We start from the raw sequence: 18,479 nt of genomic DNA, 5'->3' as shown, positions 1-18,479 counted from the left end.
ACGTGCCTTGCTGCCCCTGCTATCACTGGGAAAGGACACCGCAAGATTGAACCCAAAGCTAAGCACTTCTCCATTGCAAGAAAGATCAATGTAGTACGCCAAACCAAATTGATAATTCAAAGAGACTTGCAAAGATAACCAATCATATATAAAATAATTCAGAGGAGATTCAAATACTTCTCATAGATAAACTTGATCATAAACCCACAATTCATCGGATCTCGACAAACACACCGCAAAAAGAGTTACATCGAATAGATCTCCAAGAAGATCAAGGAGAACTTTGTATTGAGATTCAAAGAGAGAGAAGAAGCCATCTAGCTAATAACTATGGACCCGAAGGTCTGTGGTAAACTACTCACAACTCATCGGAGAGGCCTTGGTGATGATGAAGAGGCCCTCCATGGTCGATTCCCCCTCCGACGGAGCACCGACAAAGGCTCCATGATGGGATCTCACGGATACAGAAGGTTGCGGCGGTGGAAATAGTTTTTCGTGGTGCTCCTGGATGTTCTCGGGGTACGTAGATATATATATATAAGAGGAAGAAGTAGGTCGGTGGAGCCACGAGGGGCCCACGAGGGTGGGAGGCATGCCCACCCCCTAGGGTGCGGCGGGCACCCTCATGGCCGCCTCGTTTGCTTCTTGACATCCACTCCAAGTCTCCTCGATTGCGTTTGTTCCAAAAAGATCTCTCCCGAAGGTTTCATTCCGTTTGGACTCCGTTTGATATTCCTTTTCTGCGAAACACTGAAATAGGCAAACAAAACAGCAATTTGGGCTGGGCCTTCGGTTAGTAGGTTAGTCCCAAAAATGATATAAAAGTGTATAGTAAAGCCCATAAACATCCAAAATAGGTAATATAATAGCATGGAACAATAAAAAATTATAGATACATTGGAGACGTATCACTCCACCCCAAGCGTCAACCCACCAAGTGCCTGCTCCTGAAGCACCAGTCGTCCTTGGGACGTCATCGACTCCTCCACCTCAGACCACCTTCCCTATGTACCATGTCCCAGAGGATCAGACGGGAGCTATGAAGGAGGCGATGATCCAGGTGGAGCACATGGTTAATCATACCATGGCTGCGTAGGAAGCTAGCAATTTGGCTTATGATGCCAGCTTGGCGCTACGCGCAAATGTTCGAGTAAGTGCAACTGTGAGTTCGACTCCGATTTCGCCATTTTGCGATTTCTGATTGTCTTGTTTTGACTCTACTGTACACCCACTGGGTGTTCGAGTGACGGTAGGTCCAGTGGGGGCATGCTGAGTGCACCCACTGGGTGTAGTCCCCGAGACTACTGTCGATCGTTTGCGATCGGTGGTAGTCTTAAGAACTTTTTAGACTCGGAGTCTCTTTTCTCCATTTGAAGTATTGTGTTATTCACTCGGACAAGGCGGACCTTGGTAGAGTGGCACAAATCCATTGGGGGCACGCTGAGTGCACCCACTGGGTGTAGTCCCCGAGACTACTGTCGATCGTTTACAATCGAGAGTAGTCTTAAGAGTCTTGGACGCAGGGTCTAATTTTTGTTTTGAAGTATCACTCGACAAATCGAGTGTTTTTACTCGGACAAGGCGGACCTGATCGAGTTATATGAGAAAATATCACTCGACAGATCAAGTGTTTTGACTTGGACAGGGTGGACCCAATCGACTGAGTTGAGTCCAGTGGGGGCACACTGAGTGCACCCATTGGGTGTAGTCCCCGAGACTATTGTCGATCGTTTGCAATCGGTGGTAGTCTTAAGAACTTAGGAAGGGGAATGATGTCCATGAACCTAGTAGGGTAGGTCTTGGACCTTTCCATCAACCATGATATGACGTTCCATAGGTTGGGGGTGTGTGCGTTGTACTTCCACTTGGGAGTGACAATATATATGTGTCGACTGATCCAAGTATATTCCCAATTTCAGAAATCTTGTGAGCTCGGAACTCAGTATGCTGACTTGGAGAAGGAGAAGAACCAGCTTCAGCTGGACCTGGAAATAGCCAAGAAGAATTTGGAGAAAGCTCAATCTAAGCTGAGGGCTCAAGGAGGTAAATTTGTTTTTGTCAATTTCTCGAGTCGTCAGTTCTTCCTTTCATCTTTGAACCAAGTGACTCCACTTGAACAGACGTGCGCGGTGAAAATCGTCGACTCCAGGCTTGACTCAACAAAGTTGTTTCTTTAGACTCTATGAAGAAGGTGCTTGAAGACAAGGATAAGGCACTCGCTGACGCACAGAAGGTCACGAGGGAGAAAACTGAAGCTACGGAGAAGAAACTTGCCGCTGCTGGCAAGCTTGAAGAGGAGAATTCAAAGCTCAAGAAGGAGAAAACCGAATGGACCAAGAAGCTGGAACTGGTGAACAAAAGAAGACATGGACTGGAGAGGTTTATAGGGGTTTTTACCGAGAAGATGTACGACATGCTTGAAGGTAATTCCTTTTTGTCGAGTGTCTCCTTTTGAACTCAAGAATTTTGAGTGACAGGATCAATTTCGTCTAGTTTACAAAATTCTGCGTGAACTTTGAGAAGGAAACTGAAGATATCAAGCCAAGCCTGGACCCGTCCAAGTCGCCTGTCGGGGATGTTGTGGCCATGAACATGTTCCGACCCAACTCCCGCATTGGAGGAGTCAAGGAATACATCACTCAATTGAAGGGCTGCAACAAACAATATAGACAAAGAGTTGTGGCCAGAGGATGAATTCCAGACCGAACTCGAGCTGATGATGTCCCGACTAGAAGATGTTCCTGGTCGAGTGCAAGCATGGAAGAAGTCTGCTGCATGGTGTGGAGCATACATAGCTCTTTCCCTTGTCCGAGTGCATTGCAAGGATGCCAGGGAAGACAAGTTGAAGGGAATCCAGGTGGCTAACACGAAGAAGCTTAAGTTTGAAGACTTCAGGGAGACTTTCATTGAGGCGGCTACTCATATCGCCGATGGGATCGACCTAGATACTTTCGTCGAGCCCGCAAGTCCCACTGGTGCGTAAAAACCTTCGTTCGCAATCGGAACAATTTATTTGCCTCGGAATGTCGAGTGGTTTATGTAACCGTTAAACTCCTTCAAGCTTGGAGCTTGAGTACTTTTATTTGCATAGACAAACTTTTACTCCACGCTTAGAAATATGGATTTTGCTCGAGTGCTTTTATCGGATTCTTTGCTAGGTTTTACTGACTTAGGCGAAAACTGGTTCACAGCTAAGTTGTCGAGTGAGGGAGTTCCTCATCACTCGGCGGAAGTTTAAACTTAGGCAAGGACTGACTCGCAGCTAAGCCCCCGAGTGAGAGGATCACTCTTCACTCAGAGAGGTTTTTAATCTTAGACGAATACTGGTCTGTAGCTAAGCTGTCGAGTGAGAGGATTCCTCATCACTCGGCAGAAGTTTTAACTTAGGCGAGGATTGACTCGCAGCTAAGCCCCTGAGTGAGAGGATCGCTCTTCACTCGGAGAGGTTTTTAAACTTTGACGAATGCTAGTTCTTAGCTAAGTTGTCGAGTGAGAGAGTTACTCAGCACTCGGCAGAGGTTTTAACTTAGGCGAGGATTAACTTGCAGCTAAGCCCCCGAGTGAGAGGATCTCTCTTCACTCAGAGAGATTTTTAAACTTAGACGAATGCTAGTTCATAGCTAAGCTGTCGAGTGAGAGAGTTACTCAGCACTTGGCAGAAGTTTTAACTTAGGCGAGAACTGACACGCATCTAAGCCCTCGAGTGAGAGGATTGTTCTACACTCGGAGAAGTTTTTAACTTAGGCGGGAACTGACTCACAGCTAAGCCCTCGAGTGAGAGGATTTCTCTACACTCGGAGAAGTTTTTAATCTTATACGAATGTTGGTTCATAGCTAAGCTGTCGAGTGAGAGAGTTACTCAGCACTCGTAGATGTTTTAACTTAGGCCAGGATTGACTCACGGCTAAGCCCCCGAGTGAGAGGATCACTCTTCACTCGGAGAGGTTTTTAAGAATCACATAGTTGATCAAATGAATCTGATAAAGGACCGCAGGGGTCATGTTTCTGATAAACAAATGTCATGTAAAGTACTCTTATTACAACTCGAGAATCCATCTATCAAGTATAAAATTTGCGAAGAAGGTCTACATTCCAAGTGCGCGTTCGTCTATCTTTTTCTCAAGATTGTAGAGGTGATAGGCTCCATTATTTAACACCTTGGTGACGATCAAGGGAGCTTGCCATGCAGGGGCGAGTTTATGAGGGCGATGTTGATCCACTTGGAGGACAAGACCTCCTTCGTGGAAGGCCCGACTCCTGACATGCCTCGAATGGAAACGACGAAGATTCTGTTGGTAAACTATTGAACGTGTCAAAGCCATCTCTTGCTCTTCCTCCCGCAAATCTACAACATCCTGTCGTGCTTGTTCTGCCTCAACTTCAGAGTAAAGTTCCACTTGGGGCGAGTTATGGAGAAGATCACTCGGCAGTACTGCTTCAGCTCCATACACCATGAAGAAAGGCGTACGATTAGTCGATCGATTAGGAGTTGTCCTCAATCCCCACAGAACAAATGGTAGTTCAGTCACCCAAGCCCCAACCGCATGTTTGAGGTCTCTCATGAGTCATGGATTTAGTCCCTGGAGGATGAGACCACTTGCCCTCTCGACTTGCCCATTCGACTGTGGATGGGCTACAACTACATAATCCACTCGAACACCCTGACTAGCGCAGAATCTTCTGAGTTCTTCTGAGTCAAAGTTCGAGCCATTGTCTGTGATGATGTCTGGAACTCCATATCTGAATATTAGTTCGCTTATGAATTTGATAGTTGTGCGCGTGTCTAACTTCTTGATGGGCTTAGCTTCAATCCACTTGGTGAACTTGTCGACTGCAACCAGCAGATGAGTGAACCCACTCGCTCCTGTCTTGAGAGGACTGATCATGTGTAAGCCCCAAACTACAAACGGCCACACGAGTGGGATAGTTTTCAAAGCAGACGCAGGTTTGTGTGACAAGTTAGCATAGAGCTGACACCCTTCACGGTGCTCAACCATTTACTTAGCCATTTCATTTGCACGGGGCCAGAAAAAACTAGCTCGGTACGCTTTGGCAACAATCGTTCGGGAAGACGCATGATCACCACAAGTTCCCAATGAATTTCTTCCAAAATAAGTCGACCCTCCTCGGGGGAGATGCACCACTGAGCTACGCCAGTCACACTTTCTATGTAAAGTTGTCCATTCATGACAGTGAAGGCTTTTGATCTGCGGATGATCTGACGAGCTTCAACTTCATCTTCTCGGAGTTCTTGTCTGAGTATATATGCAATATAAGGCACCGTCCAAACGGGAATAATCACCAGGACCTCCATGACCATGTCAATGACTGCTGAGATATCAACTTCAGTCGGATTGGAGGTGCTCACTGCTTGTGGGGGCTCTTGAGTGAAAGGATCTTCCTATAATGAAGGGGAATGCAAATGCTCAAGGAAAACATTGCTAGGAACAATTTTCCGAGTGGATCCAATCTTGGCCAAGTCATCAGCTGCTTGATTCTTCACTCGAGGAATGTGATGGAGTTCCAAACCTTCAAACTTCTTTTCCAGCTTTCTCACTGCATTGCAATAGCCAGTCATAGCAGGATTTCTGACATCCCACTCCTTCATCACCTGATTTACCACCAAATCTGAGTCGCCGTAGACCATTAGGCGACAGACACCGAGTGGAATGGCCATACGTTACACGTAGAGTAGTGCTTCATATTCAGCTTCATTGTTGGAAGAATCAAAGTGAATCTGGAGAACGTAACTGAGACGATCACCCTTTGGAGACACTAGCACCACACCAGCACCAGAACCATTCAACATTCTGGAGCCGTCAAAGAACATGGTTCAGTGTGTCGATTGAATTTGACTGGGTTGTTGCTGCTCTATCCACTCAGCTATGAAGTCTGCTAGTTCTTGGGATTTAATCGCCTTTTTTTGCTTCAAACCTGATATCTAAGTTAAGGAGTTCGATAGCCCATTTTGCCACTCGACCAGTCGCATCTCGATTGTTGAGGAACTCAGACAATGGAGCATCACTGATGACTGAAACTATGTAGTCTTGGAAATAATGTGCAACTTTCTTTTCTGATATGTATATGCCATAAACAAGCTTCTGATAATGGGGATACCTTTGCTTCGAGGGAGTTAGCACTTCAGAAATGTAATACACTGGGTGTTGAACTTTGTAAGCCTTTCCTGCTTCTTCTCTCTTGACAACAAGAACCGTGCTGACGACCTGCGGAGTGGCTGCAATGTACAGAAGCAGAGGTTCTTTGCTGTGCGGAGCAGCAAGCATCGGTCTGGTGGATAGCAGGGCTTTGAGCTCGACAAACATTGCTTCTGCTTCCGAAGTCCACTCGAACGTGTCAGACTTATTCATCAATCGGTATAGAGGCAAAGCTTTTTCACCGAGACGAGAAATGAATCGACTTAACGCTGCAAGGCAGCCTATGAGCTTTTGAACATCATTAACACACTCGGGACGTTTCATATGAAGTATGGCATTGATTTTCGTAGGATTCACATCGATTCCTCGTTCAGAAACGAGGAAACCAAGTAGCTTGCCACCAGGAACCCCAAAAGTACACTTAGACAGATTGAGCTTGATATCATATTTCCTCAGGTTGGCAAAGGTTCCTGCCAGGTCAGTCAGCAGGTCGGAACTCTTGCGTGACTTAACCACAATAGCATCCATGTATGCTTCAATGTTCCAACTGATCTAGTCGAGTAAACACTTTTGGATCATGCGCATGAAAGTTGCGCCTGTATTCTTAAGACCAAAAGGCATGGTGATATAGCAGAAACACCCAAGGACGTTTTTATTTCATCAGGGCCAAACAGATGGATCTGATGGTACCCGGAATAAGCATCAAGAAAAGGTAAACGCTCGCATCCTGTAGTCGAGTCAACAATCTGATCGATGCAGGGGAGCGGAAAAATGATCTTTCGGGTAGGCCCAATTGATATGCTTAAAGTCTATATACATACGAAGGGAGTTGTCTTGGGAACCATAATGACGTTAGTGAGCCACTCGGAGTGGTAGATCTCGCGTATGAACCCAGCCGACAGGAGACGAGCCACCTCTTCACTGATTACCTTTCGCTTGCCGATTGCAGGACGGCGCAAATGCTCCCGCAAAAGTTTGAACTTCGGGTCGACACGCAAATGGTACTCAGCCAGATCCCTGGGTACACCCGACATGTCAGAAGGCTTCCATGCAAAGATGTCCCAGTTCTCATAGAGGAACGGGATGAGTGATAACCCACAAGTATAGGGGATCAATTTTAGCCTCTTTCGATAAGTAAGAGTGTCGAACCCAACGAGGAGCTAAAGGTAGAACAAATATTCCCTCAAGTTCTATCGACCATCGATACAACTCTATGCACGCTTAATGTTCGCTTTACCTAGAACAAGTATGAAAATAGAAGGACTTTGTAGGTGTTGTTGGATAGGTTTGCAAGATAATAAAGAGCACGTAAATAGAAAGTAGGGGCTGTTTAGATAAAGAAGCAATAAATTAAATATAGCGAGTGTGGAAAAGTGGTGGTAGGAGTTGTGAAATTGTCCCTAAGAAATTGACTAGTTTATTAGACCGGTAGCAAGTTTTATGTGGGAGAGGCATAAGCTAACATACTTTCTCTTCTTGGATCATATGCACTTATGATTGGAACTGTAGCAAGCATCCGCAACTACTAAAGATCATTAAGGTAAAACCCAACCATAGCATTAAAGCATCAAGTCCCCTTTATCCCATACGCCACAACCCCCTTACTCGGGTTTATGCTTCTGTCACTCAAGCAACCCACTATAAGCGAATCATGAACGTATTGCAAAACCCTACAACGGGAATCCCTCACGCTTGCACGACATGGAGGGCACAATAGGACAGCAACATAACCACAAGAAAATTAAACCAATCATAGCAATTCATCAATCACCGATAGGACAACGAAAATCTACTCAGACATCATAGGATGGCAACACATCATTGGATAATAATATGAAGCATAAAGCACCATGTTCAAGTAGAGGGTACATCGGGTTGCGGGAGAGTGGACCATTGAATATAGAGGGGGGAAGGTGATGGAGATGTTGGTGAAGATGATGGAGGTGTTGGTGTAGATCGCGGTGATGACGATGGCCCCCGGTGGCGTTCCGGCTCCACCGGAAGCGAGGGGGAGAGAGCCCCCCTTCTTCTTCTTCTTCCTTGACCTTCTCCCTAGGTGGGATAAGGGTTTCCCCTCTGGTCCATGGTCTCCATGGCGTGGGAGGGGCGAGAGCCCCTCTGAGATTGGATCTATCTCTCTGTCTCTCTCTCTGTCTCTCTCTCTCTCTCTGTTTCTGCGTTCCTGATTCTGCCCTTTCACCATTTTTTATATTCCCGGAGATCCATAACTCCGATTGGGTTGTACTTTGGACACGATTTCTATCCGGATATTGGCTTTCTTGCGGCGAAAGAAGGGCACCAACCACCTTACGGAGTGGCCACGAGGGTCAGGGGCGCGCCCCCCTGCCTCATGGGCCCCTCGAGCATCGTCTCGCGTTGACTCCACTTCCCAAAATTAACATATATTCCAAAAAAATCTCCGTCCGTTTTTATTCCGTTTGGACTCTGTTTCATATGGGTTTTCTGTGAAACAAAAAACATGCAACAAACAAGAACTGACAATGGGCACTGGATCAATATGTTAGTCCCAAAAATAGTATAAAAAGTTGCCAAAAGTATATGAAAGTTGAATAATATTGGCATGGAACAATCAAAAATTATAGATACGACGGAGACGTGTCAATGAGCGCGGCTTCCTATTTGCTGTCAAGTGTGGTTGAAATGTTGGTTGGGGCTGCATTGCAGTCTATCGGGTGAATGGGCACCTGCTTCACATCTCCTGTTGACTGAAAAGCGGATTCAGAAGCGGGCTTCTTAGCACGCAATAAGTCAGCAGGGTATGTGGTCTTCGTGTACTCCTCCAATTCTGCCACAGTCATTTGCTGGTCGGCGATCTTGGAGCCTTGCTGGAAGCACTCCTCAGCCCTCTTTCAATTCCCAGTCACTATGATCACACCTCTTGGCCCCGGCATCTTCAGGTTGAGGTACACATAACATGGATGGGCCATGAAATGAGCGTACGCCGACCTACCAAGGTTTTCGGACAGACTTTCTCACCCGTAGCGATGCTTAAGTCTGTCCGAATCATGTTAGAAATTGCTGCATTTTAAGATTATGAAATTTGGCAAATGGGTGTCAAAACTACATTCCTGAGTGGATTTCTAGAAAAAGAGTTGTATCTGATGCAACCAGAAGGTTTTGTCGATCCAAAGGGTGCTAACAAAGTATGCAAGCTCCAGCGATCCATTTATGGACTGGTGCAAGCCTCTCGGAGTTGGAATAAACGATTTGATAGTGTGATCAAAGCATATGGTTTTATAGAGACTTTTGGAGAAGCCTGTATTTACAAGAAAGTGAGTGGGAGCTCTGTAGCATTTCTAATCTTATATGTAGATGACATATTGTTGATTGGAAATGATATAGAATTTCTGGATAGTAGCATAAAGGGATACCTAAATAAGAGTTTTTCTATGAAAGACCTCGGAGAAGCTGCTTACATATTGGGCATCAAGATCTATAGAGATAGATCAAGACGCTTAATTGGACTTTCACAAAGCACATACCTTAATAAAGTTTTGAAGAAGTTCAAAATGGATCAATCAAAGAAAGGGTTCTTGCCTGTATTACAAGGTGTGAAGTTGAGTCAGACTCAAAGTCCGACCACTTTAGAAGATAGAGAGCAAATGAAAGCCATTCCCTATGCTTCAGCCATAGGTTCTATCATGTATGCAATGATGTCTACCGGACCTGATGTATGTCTTGCTATAAGCATGGCAGGGAGGTACCAAAGTAATCCCGGAGTGGAGCACTGGACAGCGGTCAAGAACATCCTGAAATACCTGAAAAGGACTAAGGATATGTTTCTCATTTATGGAGGTGAAAAAGAGCTCGCCGTAAACAGTTACGTTGATGCAAGCTTTGACACTGATCCGGATGACTCTAAGTCGCATACCGGATACGTATTTTTATTAAATGGAGGAGCTGTCAGTTGGTGCAGTTCCAAGCAGAGCGTCGTGGCGGGATCTATGTGTGAAGCGGAGTACATTGCTGCTTCGGAAGCAGCGAATGAAGGAGTTTGGATGAAGGAGTTCATATACGATCTAGGTGTCATACCTAGTGCATTGGGTCCAATGAAAATCTTTTGTGACAATACTGGTGCAATTGCCTTGGCAAAGGAATCCAGATTTCACAAGAGAACCAAGCACATCAAGAGACACTTCAATTCCATCTGTCATCAAGTGTCAGAGGGGGACATAGAGATTTGCAAGATACGCATGGATCTGAATGTTGCAGACCCGTTGACTAAGCCTCTTCCATGAGCAAAACATGATCAGCACCAAAGCTCCATGGGTGTTAGAATCATTACTATGTAATCTAGATTATTGACTCTAGTGGAAGTGGGAGACTGAAGGAAATATGCCACAGAGGCAATAATAAAGATATTATTTATTTCTTTAATTCATGATAAATGTTTATTATTCATGCTATAATTGTATTAACCAGAAACTTAGTACATGTGTGACTACATAGACAAAACATATAGTCCCTAGTATGCATCTACTTGACTAGTTCGTTAATCAAAGATGGTTATGTTTCCTAACCATAGACATGTGTTGTCATTTGATGAACGATATCACATCATTAGGAGAATGATGTGATGGACATGACCCATCCGTTAGCTTAGCACTATGATTGTGTCAGTTTCATTGCTACTGCTTTCTTCATGACTTATACAAGTTCCTCAGACTATGAGATTACACAACTCTCGATATCGGAGGAACACTTTGTGTGCTACCAAATGTCACAACGTAAATGGGTGATTATAAAGGTGCTCTACAGGTGTCTCTGAAGGTGTTTGTTGGGTTGGCATAGATCGAGATTAGGATTTGTCACTCCGTGTTTTGGGGAGGTATCTCTGGGCCCTCTCGGTAATACTCATCACTATAAGCCTTGCAAGCATTGCAACTAATGAGTTAGTTGCAGGTTGAAGTATTACGAAACGAGTAAAGATACTTGCCGGTAACGAGATTGAACTAGGTATTGAGATACTGACGATCGAATCTCGGGAAAGTAATATACCGATGACAAAGGGAACACCATATGTTGTTGTGCGGTTTGACCTATAAAGATCTTCGTAGAATATGTAGGAACCAATATGAGCATCTAGGTTCCGCTATTGGTTATTGACCAGAAACGTGTCTCGGCCATGTCTACATAGTTCTCGAACCCGTAGGGACCGCACACTTAACGTTCGATGACGATTGGTATTATGAGTTTATGTGATATGATGTACCGAATCGAGTGTGGCTATGCCCGGTCCTTGTTGAAGGTTACAACAGCACACTTGACGAAAAATCGTTCTGGTTTTGATGCGTACGTAAGAACGGTTCTTGCTAGAAGCCCGTAGCAGCCACGTAAAACATGCAACAACAAAGTAGAGGAGGTCTAACTTTTTTTTGCAGGGCTTGCTGTGATGTGATATGGTCAAGGCATGATATGATATAAATTGTTGTATGAGATGATCATGTTTTGTAACAAAGTTATCGGCAACAACTGGCAGGAGCCATATGGTTGTCGCTTTATTGTATGCAATGCAATCGCCATGTAATTGTTTTACTTTATCACTAAGCGGTAGCGATAGTCGTAGTAACAATAGTTGGCGAGACGACAACGATGCTACAATGGAGATCAAGGTGTCGCGCCGGTGGCGTTGGAGATCATGACGATGCTTCGGTGATGGAGATCATGAGCACAAGATGATGATGGCCATATAATGTCACATATTTTGATTGCATGTGATGTTTATCCTTTATGCATCTTATTTTGCTTAGAACGTCGGTAGCATTATAAGATGATCCCTTACTAAATTTCAAGGTACAAGTGTTCTCCCTGAGTATGCACCGTTGCTACAGTTCGTCGTGCCGAGACACCACGTGATGATCAGGTGTGATAAGCTCTACGTTCACATACAACGGGTGCAAGCCAGTTTTGCACACGCAGAATACTCGGGTTAAATTTGACGAGCATAGCATATGCAGATATGGCCTCGGAACACTAAGACCGAAAGGTCGAGCGTGCAACATAGTGATGTTCACCATTGAAACCTACTCCATCTCACATGATGATCGGACATAGTTTAGTTGATTTGGATCACGTGATCACTTAGACGATTAGAGGGATGTCTATCTAAGTGGGAGTTCTTAAGTAATATGATTAATTGAACTTTAATTTATCATGAACTTAGTACCTGATGGTATTTTGCATGTCTATGTTGTTGTAGATTAATGGCCCATGCTACCATTCCTATGAATTTTAATGCGTTCCTAAAGAAAGCTAAGTTGAAAGATGATGGCAGCAACTACACGGACTAGGTCCGTAACTTGAGGATTATCCTCATTGCTGCACAGAAGAATTATGTCCTGGAAGCACCACTAGGTGCCAGGCCTGCTGCAGATGCTACTGATGACGTTAAGAACGTCTAGCAGAGCAAAGCTGATGACTACTCAATAGTTCAGTGTGCCATGCTTTACCGCTTAGAATCGGGACTTCAAAGACGTTTTGAACATCATGGAGCATATGAGATGTTCCAAGAGTTGAAGTTAATATTTCAAGCAAATGCCCGAGTTGAGAGATATGAAGTCTCCAACAAGTTCTACAGCTGCAAAATGGAGGAGAATAGTTCTGTCAGTGAACACATACTCAGAATGTCTGGGTACCATAATCACTTGACTCAACTAGGAGTTGATCTTCCAGTTGATTGTGTCATTGACAGAGTTCTTCAATCACTGCCACCAAACTATAAAGGCTTTGTGATGAACTATAATATGCAAGGGATGAACACTATTCCCGAGCTCTTCGCAATGCTAAAGGCCGCGGAGGTAGAAATCAAAAAGGAGCATCAAGTGTTGATGGTCAATAAGACCACTAGTTGCAAGAAAAAGGGCAAAGGGAAGAAAGGGAACTTCAATAAGAACGGCAAAAAGGATGCTACTCAAGAGAAGAAACACAAGTCTGAATCTAAGCCTGAAATTGAGTGCTTCTACTGCAAAGGGACTGGTCACTGGAAGCGGAACTGCCCCAAGTATTTGCCGGATAAGAAGGATGGCAAAGTGAAAGGTATATTTCATATACATGTTATTGATGTGTACTTAACTAATGCTCGCAGTAGCGCTTGGGTATTTGATACTGGTTTTATTGCTCATATTTGCAACTCGAAATAGGGGCTACGGATTAAGCGAAGATTGGCCAAGGACGAGGTGACGATGCGCGTGGGAAATGGTTCCAAAGTTGATGTGATCACGGTCGGCACGCTACCTCTACATCTACCATCGGGACTAGTTTTAGACCTGAATAATTGTTATTTGGTGCCAGCGTTGAGCATGAACATTATATCTGGATCTTGTTTATGTGACACGGTTATTCATTTAAATCAGAGAATAATGGTTGTTCTATTTATATGAGTAATATCTTTTATAGTCATGCACCCCTGCTGAGTGGTCTATTTTTGTTGAATCTCGGTAGTAGTTATACACATATTCATAGTGTTGAAGCCAAAAGATTGAAGTTTAATAATGATAGTGCAACTTATTTGTGGCACTGTTGTTTGGGTCATATCGGTGTAAAGCGCATGAAGAAACTCCATGCTGATGGACTTTTGGAATCACTTGATTATGAATCACTTGGTACTTGCGAACCGTGCCTTATGGGCTAGATGACTAAAACTCCGTTCTCCGGAACAATGGAACGAGCTACATACTTGTTGGAAATAACAAATACCTATGTATGTGGTCCAATGAGTATTGATGCTCGTGGTGGGTATCGTTATTTTCTTACCTTCACAGATGATTTGAGCAGATATGGTTATATCTACTTAATGAAGCATAGGTCTGGAACATTTGAAAAGTTCAAAGAATTTCAGAGTGAAGTGGAAAATCATCGTAACAAGAAAATAAAGTTTCTATGATCTGATCGTGGAGGAGAATATTTGAGTTACGAGTTTGGTCTTCATTTTAAACAACATGGGATAGTTTCACAATTAACACCACCTGGAACACCACAACGAAATGGTGTGTCCGAATGTCGTAACCATACTTTATTGGATATGGTGTGAACTATGATGTCTCTTACTGATTTACCGATATCGTTTTGGGCTTATGCTTTAGAGATGGCTGCATTCACTTTAAATAGGGCACCATCAAAATCCATTGAGACGACGCCTTATGAACTGTGGTTTTGTGATGGCCCACAAGTATAGGGGATCTATCATAGTCCTTTCGATAAGTAAGAGTGTCGAACCCAATGAGGAGCAGAAGGAAATGACAAGCGGTTTTCAGTAAGGTTTTCTCTGCAAGCACTGAAATTATCGGTAATAGATAGTTTTGTGATAAGGTAATCTGTAACGGGTAACAAGTAACAAAAGTAAATAAGGTGCAGCAAGGTGGCCCAATCCTTTTTGTAGCAAAGGGCAAGCCTGGAAAAATTCTTATATGAGAAAAGCGCTCCCAACGACACGTGGGAATTATCGTCAAGCTAGTTTTCATCATGCTCATATGATTCGCGTTCGTTACTTTGATAATTTGATATGTGGGTGGACCGGTGCTTGGGTACTGTCCATTCTTGGAGAAGCATCCCACTTATGATTAACCCCTATTGCAAGCATCCGCAACTACAAAAGAAGTATTAAGGTAAACCTAACCATAGCATGAAACATATGGATCCAAATCAGCCCCTTACGAAGCAATGCATAAACTAGGGTTTAAGCTTCTGTCACTCTAGCAACCCATCATCTACTTATTACTTCCCAATGCCTTCCTCTAGGCCCAAATAATGGTAAAGTGTCATGTAGTCGACGTTCACATAACACCACTAGAGGAAACACAACATACATCTCATCAAAATATCGAATGAGTACCAAATTCACATGACTACATATAGCAAGACTTCTCCCATGTCCTCAGGAACAAACTTAACTACTCACAAATCATATTCATGTTCATAATCATAGGGGTATTAATATGCATATAGGATCTGAACATATGATCTTCCACCAAATAAACCAACTAGCATCAACTACAGGGAGTAATCAACACTACTAGCAACCCACACGTACCAATCCGAGGTTTTGAGACAAAGATTGAATACAAGAGATGAACTAGGGTTTAGAGGAGATGGTGTTGGCGAAGGTGTTGATGGAGATTGACCCCCTCCCGATGAGAGGATCGTTGGTGATGACGATGGTGATGATTTCCCCCTCCCGGAGGGATGTTTCCTCGGCAGAACAGATCCGCCAAAGCCCTAGATTGGTTCCGCCAAGGTTCCGCCTCATGGCGACACAGTTTCGTCCCGCAAGCTTGCTTATGATTTTTTCCAGGGTAAAAGACTTCATATAGCATAAGATGGCCACCGGAGGGCTGACAGGGGCCCACGAGGCAGGGGGCGCGCCCAGGGGGGTAGGGCGCGCCCCCCACCCTCGTGGACAGGGTGTGGGTTGATACGTCCATTTTGCATCATGCTTTTATATCAACATTTATTGCATTATTGGCTGTTATTACACATTATATCTCATTACTTATGGCTATTCTCTCTTTTTTTACAAGGTTTACCATGAAGAGGGGGAATGCCGGCAGCTAGAATTCTGGCTGGAAAAGGAGCAAACGTTGGAAACCTATTCTGCACAACTCCAAAACTCCTGAAACTCCACGAAACAACTTTTTGGGATTTATAAGAATTTCTGAGCGAAAGAAATAGGCCAGGGGGCCCACACCCTGTCCAGGAGACGGGGGCGCCCCCCCTATAGGGCGCGCCCCCTATCTCCTGGGCCCCCTGGTGGGCCTCCGGCGTCCATCTTCTGCTATATCATCACTTTTACCCTAGAAAAAATCGTGGGCAAGCTTACGGGACGAAACTGCGCCGCCACAAGGCGGAACCTTGGCGGAACCAATCTAGGGCTCCGGCAGAGCTGTTCTGCCGGGGACACTTCCCTCCGGGAGGGGGAAATCATCACCAACGTCATCACCAACGATCCTCTCATCGGGAGGGGGTCAATCTCCATCAACATCTTCACCAGCACCGTCTCCTCTCAAACCCTAGTTCATCTCTTGTATCCAATCTTGTATCCAAAACCACAAATTGGTACCTGTGGGTTGCTAGTAGTGTTGATTACTCCTTGTAGTTGATACTTATTGGTTTACTTGGTGAAAGATCATATGTTCAGATCCTTAATGCATATTATTACACCTCTGATTGTGAACATGAATATGCTTTGTGAATAGTTACGTTTGTTCCTGATGACATGGGTGAAGTCTTGCTATTAGTAGTCATGTGAATTTGGTATTCGTTCGATATTTTGATGAGATGTATGTTGCCTTATCCTCTAGTGGTGTCATGTGAACATCGACTACATGACACTTCACCATTATTGGGCCTAGAGGAGGGCATAGGGAAGTAATAAGTAGATGATGGGTTGCTAGAGTGACAGAAGCTTAAACCCTAGTTTATGTGTTGCTTCGTTAGGGGCTGATTTGGATCCACATGTTTCATGCTATGGTTAGGTTTACCTTAATACTTTTGTTGTAGTTGCGGATGCTTGCAATAGGGGTTAATCATAAGTGGGATGCTTGTCCAAGTAAGGGCAGTACCCAAGCACCGGTCCACCCACATATCCAATTATCAAAGTACCGAACACGAATCATATGAGCGTGATGAGAAGTAGCTTGACGATAATTCCCAATGTGTCCTCGGGAGCTCCTTTCTCATTATTAGAAATTATCCAGGCTTATCCTTTGCTAAATAAAGGATTGGGCCACCTTGCTTCACCTTATTTACTTTATTTACTTGTTACTCGTTACTATTTATCTTATCATAAAACTATCTATCACCTACAATTTCAGTGCTTGTAGAAAACCTTACTAAAAACCGCTTATCATTTCCTTCTGCTCCTCGTTGGGTTCGACACTCTTACTTATCTAAAGGACTAGACCCCCTACACTTGTGGGTCATCAAGACTCTTTTCTGGCACCGTTGCCGGGGAGTGTAGCGCTTTTGGTGAGTGGAACTTGGTAAGGAAACATTTATATAGTGTGCTGAAATTTTCTGTTACTTGTCACTATGGAAACTAATCCTTTGAAGGGCTTGTCTGGGGTATGTTCACCCCAAACAGAAGAGCAAAGAGTTGCTCCTCAACATACTGAACTTTATGAAAATATTTACTTTGAGATTCCTTTCGGTATGATAGAGAAACTGCTAGCTAATCCATTTGCAGGAGATGGAACATTGCGTCGCGATTTACACCTTATCTTTGTGGATGAAGTTTGTGGATTATTTAAGCTTGCATGTATTCCCGATGATGTTGTCAAAAGGAAGGTCTTCCCTTTATCTTTGAAGGGAGATGCATTGACATGGTATAGGCTATGTGATGATACGAGTCTTGGAATTATAAGCGATTGAAGTTGGAATTTCACCAGATTTCTACCCTATGCATCTTGTTCATCGTGATCGTAATTACATATATAATTTCTGGCCTCGTGAAGTAGAAAGCATTGCTCAAGCTTGGGGGAGGCTTAAGTCAATGTTATATTCATGCCCCAATCATGAGCTCTCTCGGGAAATGATTATTCAGAATTTTTATGCTCGTCTTTCTCTTGATAATCGCAACCTGCTCGATACTTCCTGTGCTGGTTCTTATATGCTGAAGACTATTGATTTCAAATGGGACTTATTGGAAAGAATTAAACGCAACTTTGAAGATTGGGGTTCCGACGATGGTAAGGAGTCAGGTATGACACCTAAGTTCTATTGTGTTAAATTTTTTATGGATACCGATGCTTTTCGTGGATTTAGTGCTAAGTATGGACTTGACTCTGAGATAGTAGCTACTTTTTGTGAATCTTTTGCTACTCATGTTGATCTCCCTAAAGAGAAGTGGTTTAAATATAATCCTCCTGTTGAAGTGAAAGTAGTTGCACCTATTACAGTCGAAGAAAAGACTATTACCTATAGTGATCCTATTGTTCCTACTGCTTATGTTGAAAAACCTCCTTTCCTTGTTAGGATAAAGGATCATGCTAAAGCTTCGACTATTGTTCGTAAGAGTAATACTAGGACTTATATACCTCCTGAGCAAATTAATGTTGAACCTAGTATTGATATGTTTAAAGATCTCTTGGATGAGGACTTAGACGGGCATGTTATTTCTTTCTGTGGTGAGACTGCTAATATTGCTAGGCCAGATACTAAGACACGTATACCTGTCGTAGGCACGCCTGTTATTTCTGTTAAAATAGGAGATCATTGTTATCATGGTTTATGTGATATGGGTGCTAGTGCCAACGCTATCCCTTATGATTTATATAAACAAATTATGCACGACATTGCACTCGTTGAATT

Source organism: Triticum dicoccoides, chromosome 4B (genome assembly GCF_002162155.2).
Source record: "Triticum dicoccoides isolate Atlit2015 ecotype Zavitan chromosome 4B, WEW_v2.0, whole genome shotgun sequence".
In the NCBI taxonomy this organism is placed as follows: Eukaryota; Viridiplantae; Streptophyta; class Magnoliopsida; order Poales; family Poaceae; genus Triticum; species Triticum dicoccoides.
Note: the sequence above shows the minus strand (reverse complement) of the source record.